The sequence below is a fragment of the Hyla sarda genome, unplaced genomic scaffold (assembly GCF_029499605.1).
Source record: "Hyla sarda isolate aHylSar1 unplaced genomic scaffold, aHylSar1.hap1 scaffold_1299, whole genome shotgun sequence".
Classification (NCBI taxonomy): domain Eukaryota; kingdom Metazoa; phylum Chordata; class Amphibia; order Anura; family Hylidae; genus Hyla; species Hyla sarda.
The window spans coordinates 41,267-56,542 of record NW_026607922.1 but is presented as its reverse complement, the minus strand read 5'-3'; the positions used below and the strand labels follow the sequence as shown (position 1 = coordinate 56,542).

The 15,276-nt window shown below is 45.9% G+C and overlaps 7 non-coding genes across 7 annotated transcripts; all 7 read right to left on the bottom strand.

Moving 5' to 3' along the window:
- Window positions 1-1,238: 1,238 nt before the first annotated feature.
- On the bottom strand, window positions 1,239-1,429 carry LOC130304930 (U2 spliceosomal RNA). Its single transcript, XR_008854636.1, has one exon. It is a non-coding gene; the product is annotated as a U2 spliceosomal RNA (small nuclear RNA).
- A 2,094-nt stretch (window positions 1,430-3,523) lies between these two features.
- Window positions 3,524-3,714, bottom strand: LOC130304929 (U2 spliceosomal RNA). Its single transcript, XR_008854635.1, has one exon. It is a non-coding gene; the product is annotated as a U2 spliceosomal RNA (small nuclear RNA).
- Window positions 3,715-5,823: 2,109 nt separating this feature from the next.
- On the bottom strand, window positions 5,824-6,014 carry LOC130304928 (U2 spliceosomal RNA). The gene has a single exon (XR_008854634.1). It is a non-coding gene; the product is annotated as a U2 spliceosomal RNA (small nuclear RNA).
- A 2,102-nt stretch (window positions 6,015-8,116) lies between these two features.
- Window positions 8,117-8,307, bottom strand: LOC130304927 (U2 spliceosomal RNA). The gene has a single exon (XR_008854633.1). It is a non-coding gene; the product is annotated as a U2 spliceosomal RNA (small nuclear RNA).
- Window positions 8,308-10,393: 2,086 nt separating this feature from the next.
- Window positions 10,394-10,584, bottom strand: LOC130304926 (U2 spliceosomal RNA). The gene has a single exon (XR_008854632.1). It is a non-coding gene; the product is annotated as a U2 spliceosomal RNA (small nuclear RNA).
- Window positions 10,585-12,675: 2,091 nt separating this feature from the next.
- LOC130304925 (U2 spliceosomal RNA) lies at window positions 12,676-12,866 on the bottom strand. The gene has a single exon (XR_008854631.1). It is a non-coding gene; the product is annotated as a U2 spliceosomal RNA (small nuclear RNA).
- Window positions 12,867-14,957: 2,091 nt separating this feature from the next.
- LOC130304924 (U2 spliceosomal RNA) lies at window positions 14,958-15,148 on the bottom strand. Its single transcript, XR_008854630.1, has one exon. It is a non-coding gene; the product is annotated as a U2 spliceosomal RNA (small nuclear RNA).
- Window positions 15,149-15,276: the final 128 nt, after the last annotated feature.

Here is a 15,276-nt window from a genome sequence, read left to right as displayed (position 1 = left end):
ATCTATGTGTGTGTGTGCGCATATATATATATATATATATATATATATATATATATATATATATATTTCTCCGCCGAAATCACTTTTAAACCCATTTCCACCTTTTTTTCCCTTCTCTTCCTCTTACTTTTTTTTCACGTTTTTTTACGTTTTTCTCCTTTTCGCCTCTTTTCTGGGCGTATTATTCTTCTTTTTCTTCTTTTTTTTCGTCTAATGCATACCCCATCAGTGCAGCAATGCTTATTCAATACCGCCAGCAGATGGAGACACTGGGGGATAATTTTCTAAGGATTTATACTGATTTTTCCTGTCTGAATTTGTCGCACAGAAAGTTGCAGGCCAAATATGTGTGACATTTCTGCGACTTTAGCTTCTAGAGCATTTTTACAACATTATACATAGGTGCTGAATACATAAAAAGCGACTGTTCAGCGACAGACAAGTCGCATCGGCTGAAAGTAGGCCAGAATGTCAGTCCATGTTGGAGCAGGTTTAGATACAGTCTAAAGCATAGATCTCAAAGTCTGTGCACAGAATTTAGCAAGGGCCTCGCACCTTCTGATGCATCAGGTAGGTGCACAATAGCATAGCCTAACCCTCTGTACTTTGGTCTATATTGATGCGGGACATAGACAGCCAGCTGATGACCAATCCATTAGTGCAATGGATGGCTGGAAGCATTTGTCTTTGCCTTTGCAATACCACAGAAGCAATGCATGGTCAATGTACAGCAATGACACACCTGTGTGAACAGCCAGGAGACCCCCCCCCCCCCATGTTATGTTACATAGTTACATAGTTAGTACGGTCGAAAAAAGACATATGTCCATCACGTTCAACCAGGGAATTAAGGGGTAGGGGTGTGGCGCGATATTGGGGAAGGGATGAGATTTTATATTTCTTCATAAGCATTAATCTTATTTTGTCAATTAGGAACATTCAGCACCCACCCGCTATCAAGGCAGCTGCCTATCATGTCATGCCCTACCTGCACAGGTGTGCTGGCTACTCAAATGATCCAATTAAGGAGGCCATTTAGTCAGCAGCAGCAGAAGTCCTGTGCCTGGACGCTCCAACAGGGGCCAGACACAAGCAGAAGCAGAAGCAGCAGAAGCAGCAGCAGCACCACCTTTTGTTTATTGGCTGCAGCAGCAGCAAGGCCCACAGGGCTGGCTAGCTGGCTAGCCAGCAAGCAGGTAGCAATGAAAGTAGGAATCTTTCTTTTTAACCCTGTAAGGGGGTGGTGCACTGTACCCGAAGATACTGCCATATCGGGTCAATGCATAGGGCGACGGAAGCAAGCTTCGAAATCGGCCCCCGTTCTCAAAAATCCATTTAATATATGGTCCCCAGATAGGGGACGTATCAGATATTAAACTGATAAGAACAGATACTACACTTGATCTTAGCCAAAAGGCCGAGAAGCGATAACCGTGAAAGGGGCGGGCCCAACAAGGTCCCCTTCATGGGCACTATCACTGCTTGCTGTCAGGGAGGCTGCCAGACAATTTTCCATGCACACTCTGGGCTGGGGGGCAGTCAACCACCAGTACACACAGCAGAACCTAAACCCATACCATTATTGCTAAGCAGCAAGACAGGGGCCCATTGCACTCCCACGGGGCCTTTTTAAATGCAATCCATAACCCGGATTTGCCAGGAACCCTTCTTACTCCTCCTACTTGCATGTGACACTGGGCTTAGGATCTGCATAGGAAACACACACACAAGCACACACCTACCTTTGTTGCCTGCAGATGCCTCCTTGGCTGTCCCCAAACGGTATCAAACCAACACCCACGGGAAGCTGTAAGCATAGAGGACATGCCTGCACCCCATTGGACTTACCTGTGTGGGTTAAATCCGGGTTATTTGACAACCTATGGCGGTGATGGTTCTGCTCAGGCAGAGCAGTGCTGATGCTCCTCATAAAGCTGTCGCTGCTGTGAAGGTTCTAGGTGACATCACAAATCCCTTTGGTTACATACACAACAAAGCTGGGTTGTTGTTGTTTACACTCTGCAAGGCCTGTGGAAGTGAGTGACATCATAGCACTGTAGTTCTGAGGGTTCAAGATGGATGCAACAATCTCCTGTTGCTTCTATGAAGGCCGTAATAGACGACATCACCAAACAGCTCCATAGTCACATACACAGCAAAGGAGAGATGTTGTTTACACCTAGTGATGTCAGTGGTATTGAGTGACATCACAGCACAGTGCTAAGGCTCCTGGGCCTGGACACAGCAGCGGCTGCAATATCTCAACGGAGAATACGTTTATATCTATGTGTGTGTGTGCGCATATATATATATATATATATATATATATATATATATATATATATATATTTCTCCGCCGAAATCACTTTTAAACCCATTTCCACCTTTTTTTCCCTTCTCTTCCTCTTACTTTTTTTTTCACGTTTTTTTACGTTTTTCTCCTTTTCGCCTCTTTTCTGGGCGTATTATTCTTCTTTTTCTTCTTTTTTTTCGTCTAATGCATACCCCATCAGTGCAGCAATGCTTATTCAATACCGCCAGCAGATGGAGACACTGGGGGATAATTTTCTAAGGATTTATACTGATTTTTCCTGTCTGAATTTGTCGCACAGAAAGTTGCAGGCCAAATATGTGTGACATTTCTGCGACTTTAGCTTCTAGAGCATTTTTACAACATTATACATAGGTGCTGAATACATAAAAAGCGACTGTTCAGCGACAGACAAGTCGCATCGGCTGAAAGTAGGCCAGAATGTCAGTCCATGTTGGAGCAGGTTTAGATACAGTCTAAAGCATAGATCTCAAAGTCTGTGCACAGAATTTAGCAAGGGCCTCGCACCTTCTGATGCATCAGGTAGGTGCACAATAGCATAGCCTAACCCTCTGTACTTTGGTCTATATTGATGCGGGACATAGACAGCCAGCTGATGACCAATCCATTAGTGCAATGGATGGCTGGAAGCATTTGTCTTTGCCTTTGCAATACCACAGAAGCAATGCATGGTCAATGTACAGCAATGACACACCTGTGTGAACAGCCAGGAGACCCCCCCCCCCCCCATGTTATGTTACATAGTTACATAGTTAGTACGGTCGAAAAAAGACATATGTCCATCACGTTCAACCAGGGAATTAAGGGGTAGGGGTGTGGCGCGATATTGGGGAAGGGATGAGATTTTATATTTCTTCATAAGCATTAATCTTATTTTGTCAATTAGGAACATTCAGCACCCACCCGCTATCAAGGCAGCTGCCTATCATGTCATGCCCTACCTGCACAGGTGTGCTGGCTACTCAAATGATCCAATTAAGGAGGCCATTTAGTCAGCAGCAGCAGAAGTCCTGTGCCTGGACGCTCCAACAGGGGCCAGACACAAGCAGAAGCAGAAGCAGCAGAAGCAGCAGCAGCACCACCTTTTGTTTATTGGCTGCAGCAGCAGCAAGGCCCACAGGGCTGGCTAGCTGGCTAGCCAGCAAGCAGGTAGCAATGAAAGTAGGAATCTTTCTTTTTAACCCTGTAAGGGGGTGGTGCACTGTACCCGAAGATACTGCCATATCGGGTCAATGCATAGGGCGACGGAAGCAAGCTTCGAAATCGGCCCCCGTTCTCAAAAATCCATTTAATATATGGTCCCCAGATAGGGGACGTATCAGATATTAAACTGATAAGAACAGATACTACACTTGATCTTAGCCAAAAGGCCGAGAAGCGATAACCGTGAAAGGGGCGGGCCCAACAAGGTCCCCTTCATGGGCACTATCACTGCTTGCTGTCAGGGAGGCTGCCAGACAATTTTCCATGCACACTCTGGGCTGGGGGGCAGTCAACCACCAGTACACACAGCAGAACCTAAACCCATACCATTATTGCTAAGCAGCAAGACAGGGGCCCATTGCACTCCCACGGGGCCTTTTTAAATGCAATCCATAACCCGGATTTGCCAGGAACCCTTCTTACTCCTCCTACTTGCATGTGACACTGGGCTTAGGATCTGCATAGGAAACACACACACAAGCACACACCTACCTTTGTTGCCTGCAGATGCCTCCTTGGCTGTCCCCAAACGGTATCAAACCAACACCCACGGGAAGCTGTAAGCATAGAGGACATGCCTGCACCCCATTGGACTTACCTGTGTGGGTTAAATCCGGGTTATTTGACAACCTATGGCGGTGATGGTTCTGCTCAGGCAGAGCAGTGCTGATGCTCCTCATAAAGCTGTCGCTGCTGTGAAGGTTCTAGGTGACATCACAAATCCCTTTGGTTACATACACAACAAAGCTGGGTTGTTGTTGTTTACACTCTGCAAGGCCTGTGGAAGTGAGTGACATCATAGCACTGTAGTTCTGAGGGTTCAAGATGGATGCAACAATCTCCTGTTGCTTCTATGAAGGCCGTAATAGACGACATCACCAAACAGCTCCATAGTCACATACACAGCAAAGGAGAGATGTTGTTTACACCTAGTGATGTCAGTGGTATTGAGTGACATCACAGCACAGTGCTAAGGCTCCTGGGCCTGGACACAGCAGCGGCTGCAATATCTCAACGGAGAATACGTTTATATCTATGTGTGTGTGTGCGCATATATATATATATATATATATATATATCTATATATATATATATATATATATATATATATATATTTCTCCGCCGAAATCACTTTTAAACCCATTTCCACCTTTTTTTCCCTTCTCTTCCTCTTACTTTTTTTTCACGTTTTTTTACGTTTTTCTCCTTTTCGCCTCTTTTCTGGGCGTATTATTCTTCTTTTTCTTCTTTTTTTTCGTCTAATGCATACCCCATCAGTGCAGCAATGCTTATTCAATACCGCCAGCAGATGGAGACACTGGGGGATAATTTTCTAAGGATTTATACTGATTTTTCCTGTCTGAATTTGTCGCACAGAAAGTTGCAGGCCAAATATGTGTGACATTTCTGCGACTTTAGCTTCTAGAGCATTTTTACAACATTATACATAGGTGCTGAATACATAAAAAGCGACTGTTCAGCGACAGACAAGTCGCATCGGCTGAAAGTAGGCCAGAATGTCAGTCCATGTTGGAGCAGGTTTAGATACAGTCTAAAGTATAGATCTCAAAGTCTGTGCACAGAATTTAGCAAGGGCCTCGCACCTTCTGATGCATCAGGTAGGTGCACAATAGCATAGCCTAACCCTCTGTACTTTGGTCTATATTGATGCGGGACATAGACAGCCAGCTGATGACCAATCCATTAGTGCAATGGATGGCTGGAAGCATTTGTCTTTGCCTTTGCAATACCACAGAAGCAATGCATGGTCAATGTACAGCAATGACACACCTGTGTGAACAGCCAGGAGACCCCCCCCCCCCCCATGTTATGTTACATAGTTACATAGTTAGTACGGTCGAAAAAAGACATATGTCCATCACGTTCAACCAGGGAATTAAGGGGTAGGGGTGTGGCGCGATATTGGGGAAGGGATGAGATTTTATATTTCTTCATAAGCATTAATCTTATTTTGTCAATTAGGAACATTCAGCACCCACCCGCTATCAAGGCAGCTGCCTATCATGTCATGCCCTACCTGCACAGGTGTGCTGGCTACTCAAATGATCCAATTAAGGAGGCCATTTAGTCAGCAGCAGCAGAAGTCCTGTGCCTGGACGCTCCAACAGGGGCCAGACACAAGCAGAAGCAGAAGCAGCAGAAGCAGCAGCAGCACCACCTTTTGTTTATTGGCTGCAGCAGCAGCAAGGCCCACAGGGCTGGCTAGCTGGCTAGCCAGCAAGCAGGTAGCAATGAAAGTAGGAATCTTTCTTTTTAACCCTGTAAGGGGGTGGTGCACTGTACCCGAAGATACTGCCATATCGGGTCAATGCATAGGGCGACGGAAGCAAGCTTCGAAATCGGCCCCCGTTCTCAAAAATCCATTTAATATATGGTCCCCAGATAGGGGACGTATCAGATATTAAACTGATAAGAACAGATACTACACTTGATCTTAGCCAAAAGGCCGAGAAGCGATAACCGTGAAAGGGGCGGGCCCAACAAGGTCCCCTTCATGGGCACTATCACTGCTTGCTGTCAGGGAGGCTGCCAGACAATTTTCCATGCACACTCTGGGCTGGGGGGCAGTCAACCACCAGTACACACAGCAGAACCTAAACCCATACCATTATTGCTAAGCAGCAAGACAGGGGCCCATTGCACTCCCACGGGGCCTTTTTAAATGCAATCCATAACCCGGATTTGCCAGGAACCCTTCTTACTCCTCCTACTTGCATGTGACACTGGGCTTAGGATCTGCATAGGAAACACACACACAAGCACACACCTACCTTTGTTGCCTGCAGATGCCTCCTTGGCTGTCCCCAAACGGTATCAAACCAACACCCACGGGAAGCTGTAAGCATAGAGGACATGCCTGCACCCCATTGGACTTACCTGTGTGGGTTAAATCCGGGTTATTTGACAACCTATGGCGGTGATGGTTCTGCTCAGGCAGAGCAGTGCTGATGCTCCTCATAAAGCTGTCGCTGCTGTGAAGGTTCTAGGTGACATCACAAATCCCTTTGGTTACATACACAACAAAGCTGGGTTGTTGTTGTTTACACTCTGCAAGGCCTGTGGAAGTGAGTGACATCATAGCACTGTAGTTCTGAGGGTTCAAGATGGATGCAACAATCTCCTGTTGCTTCTATGAAGGCCGTAATAGACGACATCACCAAACAGCTCCATAGTCACATACACAGCAAAGGAGAGATGTTGTTTACACCTAGTGATGTCAGTGGTATTGAGTGACATCACAGCACAGTGCTAAGGCTCCTGGGCCTGGACACAGCAGCGGCTGCAATATCTCAACGGAGAATACGTTTATATCTATGTGTGTGTGTGCGCATATATATATATATATATATATATATATATATATATATATATATATATATATATATATTTCTCCGCCGAAATCACTTTTAAACCCATTTCCACCTTTTTTTCCCTTCTCTTCCTCTTACTTTTTTTTCACGTTTTTTTACGTTTTTCTCCTTTTCGCCTCTTTTCTGGGCGTATTATTCTTCTTTTTCTTCTTTTTTTTCGTCTAATGCATACCCCATCAGTGCAGCAATGCTTATTCAATACCGCCAGCAGATGGAGACACTGGGGGATAATTTTCTAAGGATTTATACTGATTTTTCCTGTCTGAATTTGTCGCACAGAAAGTTGCAGGCCAAATATGTGTGACATTTCTGCGACTTTAGCTTCTAGAGCATTTTTACAACATTATACATAGGTGCTGAATACATAAAAAGCGACTGTTCAGCGACAGACAAGTCGCATCGGCTGAAAGTAGGCCAGAATGTCAGTCCATGTTGGAGCAGGTTTAGATACAGTCTAAAGCATAGATCTCAAAGTCTGTGCACAGAATTTAGCAAGGGCCTCGCACCTTCTGATGCATCAGGTAGGTGCACAATAGCATAGCCTAACCCTCTGTACTTTGGTCTATATTGATGCGGGACATAGACAGCCAGCTGATGACCAATCCATTAGTGCAATGGATGGCTGGAAGCATTTGTCTTTGCCTTTGCAATACCACAGAAGCAATGCATGGTCAATGTACAGCAATGACACACCTGTGTGAACAGCCAGGAGACCCCCCCCCCCCCATGTTATGTTACATAGTTACATAGTTAGTACGGTCGAAAAAAGACATATGTCCATCACGTTCAACCAGGGAATTAAGGGGTAGGGGTGTGGCGCGATATTGGGGAAGGGATGAGATTTTATATTTCTTCATAAGCATTAATCTTATTTTGTCAATTAGGAACATTCAGCACCCACCCGCTATCAAGGCAGCTGCCTATCATGTCATGCCCTACCTGCACAGGTGTGCTGGCTACTCAAATGATCCAATTAAGGAGGCCATTTAGTCAGCAGCAGCAGAAGTCCTGTGCCTGGACGCTCCAACAGGGGCCAGACACAAGCAGAAGCAGAAGCAGCAGAAGCAGCAGCAGCACCACCTTTTGTTTATTGGCTGCAGCAGCAGCAAGGCCCACAGGGCTGGCTAGCTGGCTAGCCAGCAAGCAGGTAGCAATGAAAGTAGGAATCTTTCTTTTTAACCCTGTAAGGGGGTGGTGCACTGTACCCGAAGATACTGCCATATCGGGTCAATGCATAGGGCGACGGAAGCAAGCTTCGAAATCGGCCCCCGTTCTCAAAAATCCATTTAATATATGGTCCCCAGATAGGGGACGTATCAGATATTAAACTGATAAGAACAGATACTACACTTGATCTTAGCCAAAAGGCCGAGAAGCGATAACCGTGAAAGGGGCGGGCCCAACAAGGTCCCCTTCATGGGCACTATCACTGCTTGCTGTCAGGGAGGCTGCCAGACAATTTTCCATGCACACTCTGGGCTGGGGGGCAGTCAACCACCAGTACACACAGCAGAACCTAAACCCATACCATTATTGCTAAGCAGCAAGACAGGGGCCCATTGCACTCCCACGGGGCCTTTTTAAATGCAATCCATAACCCGGATTTGCCAGGAACCCTTCTTACTCCTCCTACTTGCATGTGACACTGGGCTTAGGATCTGCATAGGAAACACACACACAAGCACACACCTACCTTTGTTGCCTGCAGATGCCTCCTTGGCTGTCCCCAAACGGTATCAAACCAACACCCACGGGAAGCTGTAAGCATAGAGGACATGCCTGCACCCCATTGGACTTACCTGTGTGGGTTAAATCCGGGTTATTTGACAACCTATGGCGGTGATGGTTCTGCTCAGGCAGAGCAGTGCTGATGCTCCTCATAAAGCTGTCGCTGCTGTGAAGGTTCTAGGTGACATCACAAATCCCTTTGGTTACATACACAACAAAGCTGGGTTGTTGTTGTTTACACTCTGCAAGGCCTGTGGAAGTGAGTGACATCATAGCACTGTAGTTCTGAGGGTTCAAGATGGATGCAACAATCTCCTGTTGCTTCTATGAAGGCCGTAATAGACGACATCACCAAACAGCTCCATAGTCACATACACAGCAAAGGAGAGATGTTGTTTACACCTAGTGATGTCAGTGGTATTGAGTGACATCACAGCACAGTGCTAAGGCTCCTGGGCCTGGACACAGCAGCGGCTGCAATATCTCAACGGAGAATACGTTTATATCTATGTGTGTGTGTGCGCATATATATATATATATATATATATATATATATATATATATATTTCTCCGCCGAAATCACTTTTAAACCCATTTCCACCTTTTTTTCCCTTCTCTTCCTCTTACTTTTTTTTCACGTTTTTTTACGTTTTTCTCCTTTTCGCCTCTTTTCTGGGCGTATTATTCTTCTTTTTCTTCTTTTTTTTCGTCTAATGCATACCCCATCAGTGCAGCAATGCTTATTCAATACCGCCAGCAGATGGAGACACTGGGGGATAATTTTCTAAGGATTTATACTGATTTTTCCTGTCTGAATTTGTCGCACAGAAAGTTGCAGGCCAAATATGTGTGACATTTCTGCGACTTTAGCTTCTAGAGCATTTTTACAACATTATACATAGGTGCTGAATACATAAAAAGCGACTGTTCAGCGACAGACAAGTCGCATCGGCTGAAAGTAGGCCAGAATGTCAGTCCATGTTGGAGCAGGTTTAGATACAGTCTAAAGCATAGATCTCAAAGTCTGTGCACAGAATTTAGCAAGGGCCTCGCACCTTCTGATGCATCAGGTAGGTGCACAATAGCATAGCCTAACCCTCTGTACTTTGGTCTATATTGATGCGGGACATAGACAGCCAGCTGATGACCAATCCATTAGTGCAATGGATGGCTGGAAGCATTTGTCTTTGCCTTTGCAATACCACAGAAGCAATGCATGGTCAATGTACAGCAATGACACACCTGTGTGAACAGCCAGGAGACCCCCCCCCCCCCATGTTATGTTACATAGTTACATAGTTAGTACGGTCGAAAAAAGACATATGTCCATCACGTTCAACCAGGGAATTAAGGGGTAGGGGTGTGGCGCGATATTGGGGAAGGGATGAGATTTTATATTTCTTCATAAGCATTAATCTTATTTTGTCAATTAGGAACATTCAGCACCCACCCGCTATCAAGGCAGCTGCCTATCATGTCATGCCCTACCTGCACAGGTGTGCTGGCTACTCAAATGATCCAATTAAGGAGGCCATTTAGTCAGCAGCAGCAGAAGTCCTGTGCCTGGACGCTCCAACAGGGGCCAGACACAAGCAGAAGCAGAAGCAGCAGAAGCAGCAGCAGCACCACCTTTTGTTTATTGGCTGCAGCAGCAGCAAGGCCCACAGGGCTGGCTAGCTGGCTAGCCAGCAAGCAGGTAGCAATGAAAGTAGGAATCTTTCTTTTTAACCCTGTAAGGGGGTGGTGCACTGTACCCGAAGATACTGCCATATCGGGTCAATGCATAGGGCGACGGAAGCAAGCTTCGAAATCGGCCCCCGTTCTCAAAAATCCATTTAATATATGGTCCCCAGATAGGGGACGTATCAGATATTAAACTGATAAGAACAGATACTACACTTGATCTTAGCCAAAAGGCCGAGAAGCGATAACCGTGAAAGGGGCGGGCCCAACAAGGTCCCCTTCATGGGCACTATCACTGCTTGCTGTCAGGGAGGCTGCCAGACAATTTTCCATGCACACTCTGGGCTGGGGGGCAGTCAACCACCAGTACACACAGCAGAACCTAAACCCATACCATTATTGCTAAGCAGCAAGACAGGGGCCCATTGCACTCCCACGGGGCCTTTTTAAATGCAATCCATAACCCGGATTTGCCAGGAACCCTTCTTACTCCTCCTACTTGCATGTGACACTGGGCTTAGGATCTGCATAGGAAACACACACACAAGCACACACCTACCTTTGTTGCCTGCAGATGCCTCCTTGGCTGTCCCCAAACGGTATCAAACCAACACCCACGGGAAGCTGTAAGCATAGAGGACATGCCTGCACCCCATTGGACTTACCTGTGTGGGTTAAATCCGGGTTATTTGACAACCTATGGCGGTGATGGTTCTGCTCAGGCAGAGCAGTGCTGATGCTCCTCATAAAGCTGTCGCTGCTGTGAAGGTTCTAGGTGACATCACAAATCCCTTTGGTTACATACACAACAAAGCTGGGTTGTTGTTGTTTACACTCTGCAAGGCCTGTGGAAGTGAGTGACATCATAGCACTGTAGTTCTGAGGGTTCAAGATGGATGCAACAATCTCCTGTTGCTTCTATGAAGGCCGTAATAGACGACATCACCAAACAGCTCCATAGTCACATACACAGCAAAGGAGAGATGTTGTTTACACCTAGTGATGTCAGTGGTATTGAGTGACATCACAGCACAGTGCTAAGGCTCCTGGGCCTGGACACAGCAGCGGCTGCAATATCTCAACGGAGAATACGTTTATATCTATGTGTGTGTGTGCGCATATATATATATATATATATATATATATATATATATATATATATATTTCTCCGCCGAAATCACTTTTAAACCCATTTCCACCTTTTTTTCCCTTCTCTTCCTCTTACTTTTTTTTCACGTTTTTTTACGTTTTTCTCCTTTTCGCCTCTTTTCTGGGCGTATTATTCTTCTTTTTCTTCTTTTTTTTCGTCTAATGCATACCCCATCAGTGCAGCAATGCTTATTCAATACCGCCAGCAGATGGAGACACTGGGGGATAATTTTCTAAGGATTTATACTGATTTTTCCTGTCTGAATTTGTCGCACAGAAAGTTGCAGGCCAAATATGTGTGACATTTCTGCGACTTTAGCTTCTAGAGCATTTTTACAACATTATACATAGGTGCTGAATACATAAAAAGCGACTGTTCAGCGACAGACAAGTCGCATCGGCTGAAAGTAGGCCAGAATGTCAGTCCATGTTGGAGCAGGTTTAGATACAGTCTAAAGCATAGATCTCAAAGTCTGTGCACAGAATTTAGCAAGGGCCTCGCACCTTCTGATGCATCAGGTAGGTGCACAATAGCATAGCCTAACCCTCTGTACTTTGGTCTATATTGATGCGGGACATAGACAGCCAGCTGATGACCAATCCATTAGTGCAATGGATGGCTGGAAGCATTTGTCTTTGCCTTTGCAATACCACAGAAGCAATGCATGGTCAATGTACAGCAATGACACACCTGTGTGAACAGCCAGGAGACCCCCCCCCCCCCCATGTTATGTTACATAGTTACATAGTTAGTACGGTCGAAAAAAGACATATGTCCATCACGTTCAACCAGGGAATTAAGGGGTAGGGGTGTGGCGCGATATTGGGGAAGGGATGAGATTTTATATTTCTTCATAAGCATTAATCTTATTTTGTCAATTAGGAACATTCAGCACCCACCCGCTATCAAGGCAGCTGCCTATCATGTCATGCCCTACCTGCACAGGTGTGCTGGCTACTCAAATGATCCAATTAAGGAGGCCATTTAGTCAGCAGCAGCAGAAGTCCTGTGCCTGGACGCTCCAACAGGGGCCAGACACAAGCAGAAGCAGAAGCAGCAGAAGCAGCAGCAGCACCACCTTTTGTTTATTGGCTGCAGCAGCAGCAAGGCCCACAGGGCTGGCTAGCTGGCTAGCCAGCAAGCAGGTAGCAATGAAAGTAGGAATCTTTCTTTTTAACCCTGTAAGGGGGTGGTGCACTGTACCCGAAGATACTGCCATATCGGGTCAATGCATAGGGCGACGGAAGCAAGCTTCGAAATCGGCCCCCGTTCTCAAAAATCCATTTAATATATGGTCCCCAGATAGGGGACGTATCAGATATTAAACTGATAAGAACAGATACTACACTTGATCTTAGCCAAAAGGCCGAGAAGCGATAACCGTGAAAGGGGCGGGCCCAACAAGGTCCCCTTCATGGGCACTATCACTGCTTGCTGTCAGGGAGGCTGCCAGACAATTTTCCATGCACACTCTGGGCTGGGGGGCAGTCAACCACCAGTACACACAGCAGAACCTAAACCCATACCATTATTGCTAAGCAGCAAGACAGGGGCCCATTGCACTCCCACGGGGCCTTTTTAAATGCAATCCATAACCCGGATTTGCCAGGAACCCTTCTTACTCCTCCTACTTGCATGTGACACTGGGCTTAGGATCTGCATAGGAAACACACACACAAGCACACACCTACCTTTGTTGCCTGCAGATGCCTCCTTGGCTGTCCCCAAACGGTATCAAACCAACACCCACGGGAAGCTGTAAGCATAGAGGACATGCCTGCACCCCATTGGACTTACCTGTGTGGGTTAAATCCGGGTTATTTGACAACCTATGGCGGTGATGGTTCTGCTCAGGCAGAGCAGTGCTGATGCTCCTCATAAAGCTGTCGCTGCTGTGAAGGTTCTAGGTGACATCACAAATCCCTGTGGTTACATACACAACAAAGCTGGGTTGTTGTTGTTTACACTCTGCAAGGCCTGTGGAAGTGAGTGACATCATAGCACTGTAGTTCTGAGGGTTCAAGATGGATGCAACAATCTCCTGTTGCTTCTATGAAGGCCGTAATAGACGACATCACCAAACAGCTCCATAGTCACATACACAGCAAAGGAGAGATGTTGTTTACACCTAGTGATGTCAGTGGTATTGAGTGACATCACAGCACAGTGCTAAGGCTCCTGGGCCTGGACACAGCAGCGGCTGCAATATCTCAACGGAGAATACGTTTATATCTATGTGTGTGTGTGCGCATATATATATATATATATATATATATATATATATATATATATATATTTCTCCGCCGAAATCACTTTTAAACCCATTTCCACCTTTTTTTCCCTTCTCTTCCTCTTACTTTTTTTTCACGTTTTTTTACGTTTTTCTCCTTTTCGCCTCTTTTCTGGGCGTATTATTCTTCTTTTTCTTCTTTTTTTTCGTCTAATGCATACCCCATCAGTGCAGCAATGCTTATTCAATACCGCCAGCAGATGGAGACACTGGGGGATAATTTTCTAAGGATTTATACTGATTTTTCCTGTCTGAATTTGTCGCACAGAAAGTTGCAGGCCAAATATGTGTGACATTTCTGCGACTTTAGCTTCTAGAGCATTTTTACAACATTATACATAGGTGCTGAATACATAAAAAGCGACTGTTCAGCGACAGACAAGTCGCATCGGCTGAAAGTAGGCCAGAATGTCAGTCCATGTTGGAGCAGGTTTAGATACAGTCTAAAGCATAGATCTCAAAGTCTGTGCACAGAATTTAGCAAGGGCCTCGCACCTTCTGATGCATCAGGTAGGTGCACAATAGCATAGCCTAACCCTCTGTACTTTGGTCTATATTGATGCGGGACATAGACAGCCAGCTGATGACCAATCCATTAGTGCAATGGATGGCTGGAAGCATTTGTCTTTGCCTTTGCAATACCACAGAAGCAATGCATGGTCAATGTACAGCAATGACACACCTGTGTGAACAGCCAGGAGACCCCCCCCCCCCCCATGTTATGTTACATAGTTACATAGTTAGTACGGTCGAAAAAAGACATATGTCCATCACGTTCAACCAGGGAATTAAGGGGTAGGGGTGTGGCGCGATATTGGGGAAGGGATGAGATTTTATATTTCTTCATAAGCATTAATCTTATTTTGTCAATTAGGAACATTCAGCACCCACCCGCTATCAAGGCAGCTGCCTATCATGTCATGCCCTACCTGCACAGGTGTGCTGGCTACTCAAATGATCCAATTAAGGAGGCCATTTAGTCAGCAGCAGCAGAAGTCCTGTGCCTGGACGCTCCAACAGGGGCCAGACACAAGCAGAAGCAGAAGCAGCAGAAGCAGCAGCAGCACCACCTTTTGTTTATTGGCTGCAGCAGCAGCAAGGCCCACAGGGCTGGCTAGCTGGCTAGCCAGCAAGCAGGTAGCAATGAAAGTAGGAATCTTTCTTTTTAACCCTGTAAGGGGGTGGTGCACTGTACCCGAAGATACTGCCATATCGGGTCAATGCATAGGGCGACGGAAGCAAGCTTCGAAATCGGCCCCCGTTCTCAAAAATCCATTTAATATATGGTCCCCAGATAGGGGACGTATCAGATATTAAACTGATAAGAACAGATACTACACTTGATCTTAGCCAAAAGGCCGAGAAGCGATAACCGTGAAAGGGGCGGGCCCAACAAGGTCCCCTTCATGGGCACTATCACTGCTTGCTGTCAGGGAGGCTGCCAGACAATTTTCCATGCACACTCTGGGCTGGGGGGCAGTCAACCACCAGTACACAC